We start from the raw sequence: 7,946 nt of genomic DNA on the forward strand, positions 1-7,946 counted from the left end.
GATCATTGGTTTACCCATAAAACTCATTTAATATCCAATTTAATATTTGGGCCATTACTTCCTCATTATTCATCGGAATTGGGCTTATAATATATCGTCGAAAAAACTCTTTTTGAGTCCCATCCAACTACACTACTATTGGGCCCATATCATGGACCAAATTAAATTGAATTGGATATTTTTCATAAATAAGGTACGAAAAGAAAGATTTCTTTGAAAACAGAAAGAAGTATTTTTTATTAAAAACAGAGGAATCATGAGACTCTTTCACATTTCATCTCGTTCGATAATCAAATGACGTGAAGAGTAATCACCGCTGGGTTTGGTTTTGGGGAGACACAATTTGGTGTCTACAATTTTTTAAATTATTTATTTAATTATAAAATATTTTTTGGGGTCAAACTATTTTAATTATTGGAATATAAGTAAAACGAGTTTTAATATTCGGCCAATAACTATTTAGTCCAAACGTAGCTCATTTTCACAATTAGGCCAATCATTCTATTTATTTATTTATTTATTTGGGCCAATTATTTCTCCATCATATCATTTCTTATGAGGCCCAAATATTTCTAATTTACCCTACTTTATAAATACCTCTTGAACCCCAAAAATATGCCACCAAAAGTCAAAGACGTAAATTTTCTTTTTCCCTTTTCCTTTCTTTCTTTTTCTCTTTTCTTTTTTTTTTTCCCCTTCTTTCCCCCTCATGGTTTCCGTGGTTTGAGACATGCTCACTTGGCTGCCACAACCTAACCTTCAGTGTCAAGATTTCGACCGACGACCACCACCCCTAGCCCTCGCTTCTCTCTCTCTTGCGTGAACAAGCAACAGGAGGTCGTCAAAGTTCGTGTTGCCGTCCTTGCTTTTGTCCGGCCAGCCTTGTCGTTGGCCAGCCACCTGCTGTCGCCGGCGACCACTCAGCCTGACGCCCTCCACAACGGTCATTTCTTCTCCATCCACCTCCTCCTCTTTGTTGTATGTAGTTAATATGTATATGTATATAGCAATGGGTTTTGGTTTAATTGTTTAAAACTTGTTTAATTAGTATCAAAATCATATTTTAAAGGTTTAAGTTTATATTTCAGATTTATTATTATGAGTATTATTTTCAGTTTTTGATATGATTAAAGTAAGGGTTTTTAATTTATTAAAGACTTGATTTTTAGGGTTCTTATACAAATTAATTTGGGGCTTTCATATACCCAATGCTTTTATGAATAATTTAAGTATAAAAATGTATTTTGACGAAGTTTTTAATGAGTTTTTGATCAAACTATATTGCTGGAATTATATTTAAAGTAGTAGAACTGTAATTTTAATGAAAGGGTTTAATTACCCTTTAAAGAAGAGTTTAATTAGGGGTTTTAAAATAATTTTCAGATTATTATAAGTTGTTAAAGTGAGTTTAAGTTGCTGGAAATTGTGTATACAAGGGTGATGAGTGTCATTTATGGCACTCATAGGGTAGTCTTTTAGGTTATTTCTTTCCCTCTTTGTTACTTTCTTCTCTTAGTTTTGGTTCTTTTTCTTTTAGTTTCTCCCTTTTCCTCTTTTCTCTTTGTTTCTCGTATTTTTATCGTGTTTTCCTTTATTTTGCACTTTTTCCCTTTTATTTCCTTCTTTCGTTTGCTTGTGTAGGTATTGAGAGTTTTACCTTGGCAAAGGATACAATTCGGGACCTCAATGATCAAGCAAGGAAGAAGCATTGGGCAAAAGAGGGCTTGGAGAGGTCTCTAAGGCTTTACTGCAGGCCGCGGGCGCGGGTCATCAAGCCGCGGGCGTGGGTCCTTTGGAGAAGATTTGCCTAAAAACTGGCAGGAACTCCCCGCGGTTGCCCCGAGGGCTTCCCGCGGGCGCGGGCAAAGTGGAGAGGTCTCTCCACTCAGAGAGACCGCGGCCCCCTGATTTGCTTTTGGGAGCAGGGGACTTGGCCGCGGACGCGGGTCTTCTACCCGCGGGCGCGGGCCCCTGATGCCGCGGGCGCGGGTTCTGCCCAGATGGCCGCGGAGGGTTCCGTACCCATTTTTCCGCGGGCGCGGGTTTAGCGGGAGAGACTGCGGGAACTGCCGATTTCTTCTTTGTTTATAAATAGAGTTGTATTTCCTTTTTAAAAACTAACTTTTAGATAATTTTGATTAGCTTAATTTTAGAGAGGGAAGTTAGAGAGAAGATAGAGAGAACTTGTTAGCTTTGGATTTGTAACTCAACAATTGATCAATCAAGTTTGGATTTCTTCATCAATTTTAGTGAGATCTTCTTCTTTCCTTAATCTTTACTTACTTGTTAATTGTTTCTTTTGCTTGATTTTTGATTTTCTTGGAATTAGGTTGTGATAATATTGAATACTTTGATTTCTTTTGGATTTTGATTTAGAATGTTGATCAATGCAATTTCTAGTTATTTGTTCTTGAATTTCATCATGATTAGTGAGTAATTTAGTTGCTAGGGAAGGGGGGAAGCATGTTTGATTGATGGAAATGCTAGTTGAAGCTCTTGATTGGTTGATTTGTTGCAATTAATTTGGTTGACATGGTTTTGCATGAGATTGATTAGACTAGGATTGATCACCCTATAAGATTAATCTAGATTGCATTGCAACTCTTAATGACATGACCAATTGAATTAAAAGTTGCTTTAATTGATTGAGTTTGTTTATGATTCTTCTTGGTTTGCCTTTCATAGTGACCACTAGATTGGCCTATAGGAGATAGTATTTGAACTCTCTTGATTGCTACTATTGTTTGTCCATTGCAATCATTTGAACTAATTGAATGAGTTTTAATCTAGCATTATCATTGGTTTTGCATGTGGAACCCATCTCCCTAGTGTTTAGACTTTTGATTTAGTTCATTTAGTACCAACCGATATCTCATTCTCATCTCCGAGGTAGCTTGACTAGGACTTAAGTTTTCATCATTGCATTCCCTTGGGATCGATCCTTAACTTACCCTATATTCATATAAGGTTGGTTAGGTGTTTACAAATTTAGTTTGGCTAGGGGAAAGGGTAGGAACGACATGCATTTTTCCCTTGTCAAAATGGCGCCGTTGCCGGGGATAGCTTTTGGTGCTTAGCTTTTGTTGTTGAGTCTACTTCAATAAAAAAAAACAAAAAGATTTTGTTTCTTTAGGCTACACTTGTAGCCGTGCTACTAATATTGTTGTTTGAGTTTTTGCATGCACAGAACCCGTGATCGTCCCCTTCTTCCCCTTGATCCGGAAATAGAAAGGACTATTTCAAGAAGAAGAGTGGATATTAGATCCTTGGCTTATAGCTCTTCAAGTGAGGAAGAAATTCAAGAAGGACAAGGAATGGATGATCATCCTAGACTAGCCTTGAAGGAGCTTGGAGTCCCCGGGGCTTATAGATTTGAAAGTGGAATAGCTCCTCCCACTACTCCGGCAAATGACTTCGAAATCCGTCTGGCAATGATCACCTTGATCGAGAGAAGGCAATATAGTGGGGCTAAGAATGAGAGCCCATTGAACCATTTGAAAGAATTTGAAAAATATTGCAATACCATTAAAGTCAATGGGGTTTCTCAAGAATTTATCCGCCTCAAGTTGTTCCCTTTCTCTCTAATTGGAAGATCCTTGGAATGGCTAGACAAGGAAGTGAAGCCCAACTCCTTGAGAACTTGGGACGATGTCACAAAGGCTTTCTTGTCCCGCTTCTACCCCCAAAAGAAGACGGCGGAGGCAAGAGCCTTGATTCAAGGGTTCAAGCAAAGGCCGAGTGAAAGCCTTTATGAAGCATGGGAGAGATTCAAAGAGTATCAAAGGGAGTGCCCTCATCATGGAATCCCCACATACCAAGTGATCCAAATCTTCTATGGCGGTTTAAGTCCCCAAGGCAAGTCATGCCTTGATGGGGGGGCCGGGGGCCCTATCATGAACAAAACCGAAGAAGAAGTTGTGGACATCATTGAGGATGTGGTGACTTATTATAGGGATTGGCAAGATGGAGAGAGGGACTCTTCAAGCAAACAATCTTCATTGTATTCGGTGGACCATCTCAATGCAATCAACAACCTTTCCTCTCAAATGACAAACTTAGGGAAAGAGGTCACCGCAATCAAGGCAAAGTTGGAGAGCACTTCTTCCTCTTCTCAAGCTTCTAATCCTCCCTCCCAATTTAAGGGGAGAGGTACTCCTTCTAACTCTCAACCCCCTCCCTCTTCGCATAACATGCCTTTGGGTTGTTTGTTTTGTGATGCATGTGGTTCGTATGATCATGATTCTAGTGTTTGTCCTAATGAATGTGTTGATGAGTTTGATAACCAAGAAAGTGAACATGTGAACTATGTGTCAAATAATAATGGTCAACGGTTTGAAAACCAAAGGGGTCAATGGAATAGGAACTTCCAAGGCCAAAGCAATTTTGACAACTATAACCAAGGCGGTGGTTATAGAAACCAAGGGAACCAAGGTTCCCGTGGTAGCTATAATGGCCAAGGTTATAGTGGCCAAAATCAAGGCCAATATTATGGTAACCAAGGCCAAAGTTATGGTTCTCAAAACCAAGGTTATGGAAATCATAACCAAGGTAGTGGGAACCATAATCAAGGTGGTGGAAACCATAATCAAAATTATGGCCAAAACCAAAATAGGAGTAGTTGGAACAACCAAGGTCGGGGCAATTTTCAAACTAATTCTCAAAGAGGCCCCCCACCCGGGTTTGTTCCAAAAACTCAAGGGGAAAGTTCCTATTCTCAACCCTCTTCACCTAGGACTAATTTGGAAGAGATAATTGAGAATCAAACCAAGTTGTTGAACACATACATGGCCGTGAGCGATAAAAAATTCAATGAAATGATGACTCATAACAAAATGCTTGAAAACCAAATCTCTCAACTTGCTAATGCCTTGAAAGATCATGCTAGCCCTTCTTCTTTACCTTCCCAAGGCCTTGACCCAAAGAAATCCGTGAATGCTATTGTTACTAGGAGTGGAAAGGTTCTTGAGGAGGTATTGCCTAGAAGTGGTGTAGACAAGGAGGTTCCTAGGGAGATTTTGGTTGAGGATGAGGCAAGAAAGGCATCTTTGAATGAGGTAGTTGTTGAGACACCTAGAGAGGTGAGAGTAGAGAAAGAGATTGTGAGACCCAAACTCCCCTATCCACAAAAATTCATGAGACACAAATTGGATGAACAATTTGGGAGATTTATTGACATGTTAAAACAACTTCACCTTTCTCTACCTTTTACCGATGTGATCAACCAAATGCCAAACTATGCCAAATTTCTCAAGGACATTTTGAGTGGGAGAAGAACTTGTGAGGTTGTGGAAACCATCAACTTGACCGAAAATTGTAGTGCTATCATCATGAACAAAATGCCACCCAAGTTGAAAGATCCCGGAAACTTCTCCATCCCTTGTGCAATCAATAAAATGCAAATTGATAATGCCTTATGTGACTTGGGAGCTAGTGTGAGCCTAATGCCATATTTGGTTTATCAAAGACTTGAATTGGGGGAACTTCTACCTTCTAACATTACCTTGCAATTGGCGGATAGGTCTATCAAATTTCCAAAAGGTAAAGTAGAAGATGTTCCTTTGAGGGTAGGGAAGTTTGTGTTTCCGGTAGATTTTGTTGTTCTTGAAATGGATGAGGATGCCACCATTCCAATCATTTTAGGTAGACCCTTTCTTGCTACCTCGGGAGCTATGATTGATGTGAGAAATGCAAAGATCTCCCTTAAGGTGGGAGAAGAGATTATTGAATTTGATTTGAATGAAAGCATGAAATATCCATGTTCTTCTTTGGAAAATTGTATGATGATTGATTCACTTGATGTTGTTGTGTCTTCCATGCATGAGCACTTGCTCACTTCTAACGATGCTCTTGAGAATGTATTGTTGAACAAAGACAAGTTAGGTGCTTCATGCAAGGAGATGAATTTCTATGAGGAATTGCTTGATGGAAGTGTGGAGGATGTGGATGAGCAATCATGTTTTGGAATCTCAAGCAAAGAAACTTTGCAAGCAACCATATCACATGAAGGTAATGGTGTGCCTATGGTAGAGCTCAAACCTCTACCATCACACCTTAGGTATGAATTCTTGGGCCCTCATTCTACTTACCCCGTGATTGTAAGTGCATCCTTGAGCGAAAGCCAAGCTCAAGCGTTATGTGGTGTTTTGAGAAAACACCAAAGTGCTTTGGGGTACACAATTGATGACCTTAAAGGTATAAGCCCCGCTTTATGCCAACACCACATAACACTTGAGGAAGGCGCCCTTCCTTCCATTGAACGACAACGGAAACTACATCCCCAAATGGGAGAAGTAGTTAAGAAAGAGATCACCAAGCTCTTGAATGCGGGAATCATATTCCCCATCTCAAGCTCAAGGTGGGTCTCCCCCGTGCATGTCGTTCCTAAGAAGGGGGGTATGACCGTAGTTGAGAATGAGAAAGGTGAGCTCATTCCAACTAGAACGGTCACCGGTTGGAGGATGTGTATAGACTATAGACGTCTAAACACATCAACCAAAAAGGATCACTTCCCTCTCCCTTTTATTGACCAAATGCTTGAAAGGTTGACTAGGCACAAGTTCTATTGCTTCCTTGATGGATACTCGGGATTCTTTCAAATTCCCATTCATCCCGAAGATCAAGAAAAGACAACCTTCACATGCCCCTATGGTACTTTTGCATATCGAAGAATGCCCTTTGGATTGTGTAATGCTCCGGCAACCTTTCAAAGGTGTATGATGAGCATTTTTGGGGACATGCTTGAAGAGGAAATGGAGGTTTTCATGGATGATTTTTCTGTGGGAGGTGTTTCTTTTGAGGATTGCCTCAAGAATCTTGAGAGGTGCCTAGAGAGATGTGAAAAAGTCAATTTGGTGCTTAATTGGGAGAAGTGTCACTTCATGGTGGAGGAAGGGATTGTGCTTGGGCACAAGATTTCACATAAGGGCATTGAGGTGGATAAGGCAAAAATTGATGTGATAGAAAAGCTTCCACCTCCAATAAATGTCAAGGGAGTAAGATCTTTCCTTGGTCATGCGGGTTTTTATAGGCGATTCATCAAGGATTTTTCCCTCATTGCTAAGCCCCTAAACGACCTTCTTCAAAAAGATGTTGAGTTCAATTTTGATGACAAATGCTTGAAGGCATTTGATACATTGAAGAAGGCCCTAATCTCTACTCCTATTGTTCAAGGCCCAAGGTGGGACCTACCTTTTGAGTTGATGTGTGATGCAAGTGATTGGGCAATTGGAGGTGTTTTGGGACAAAGAGTAGACAAGAAACTTCATGTCATTTACTATATGTCCAAGACTCTCAATGGGGCTCAAAAGAACTACACAACAACGGAGAAGGAGTTTTTGGCTATTGTGCACTCTTTTGAGAAATTCCGGTGTTACTTGTTGGGTTCCAAAACCATAGTCTTCACGGATCATGCGGCCCTCAAGTATCTCTTTGCCAAAAAAGAGTCCAAGCCAAGGTTGATTCGATGGGTTCTTGAATTACAAGCTTTTGAGATTGAGATTAGGGATAAGAAGGGTGCGGAGAATGTAGTGGCGGATCATCTTTCTCGCCTTGAAGGGGATCATATCCATGATGATGGTTTGCCGATAGAAGATAAGATGCTTGATGATTTCTTGTATGCCATAGAGGTGAAGGAACTCCCATGGTACGCCGATTTGGTCAACTTTCTAGCATGTGGGGAGTTTCCACCCTCTTTCTCCAAGAATCAAAAGAGGAAGATCAAAAGAGAAGCAAGGCACTATTTGTGGGATGAGCCTATCTTATACAAACGTGGGGTTGATGGTTTACTTAGGCGTTGTGTTCCAAATGAAGAGGTGCCTAGTGTTTTAAAAATGTGCCACTCGGACCCTAGTGGTGGACACATGGGTGTTTCCAAGACCGCTACTAAAGTCCTTCAATGTGGTTTTTGGTGGCCTAATCTCTTCAAGGATTCATGGGGCTTTGTTAAA

General features: G+C 40.3%; 1 non-coding gene across 1 annotated transcript; it reads right to left on the reverse strand.

Moving 5' to 3' along the window:
• Window positions 1-3,699: 3,699 nt before the first annotated feature.
• On the reverse strand, window positions 3,700-3,805 carry LOC145580377 (small nucleolar RNA R71). The gene has a single exon (XR_014099435.1). It is a non-coding gene; the product is annotated as a small nucleolar RNA R71 (small nucleolar RNA).
• Between the last annotated feature and the right edge of the window lie 4,141 nt (window positions 3,806-7,946).

Source organism: Chenopodium album, chromosome 14, assembly GCF_948465745.1.
Source record: "Chenopodium album chromosome 14, dcCheAlbu1.1, whole genome shotgun sequence".
Taxonomy (NCBI): Eukaryota; Viridiplantae; Streptophyta; class Magnoliopsida; order Caryophyllales; family Amaranthaceae; genus Chenopodium; species Chenopodium album.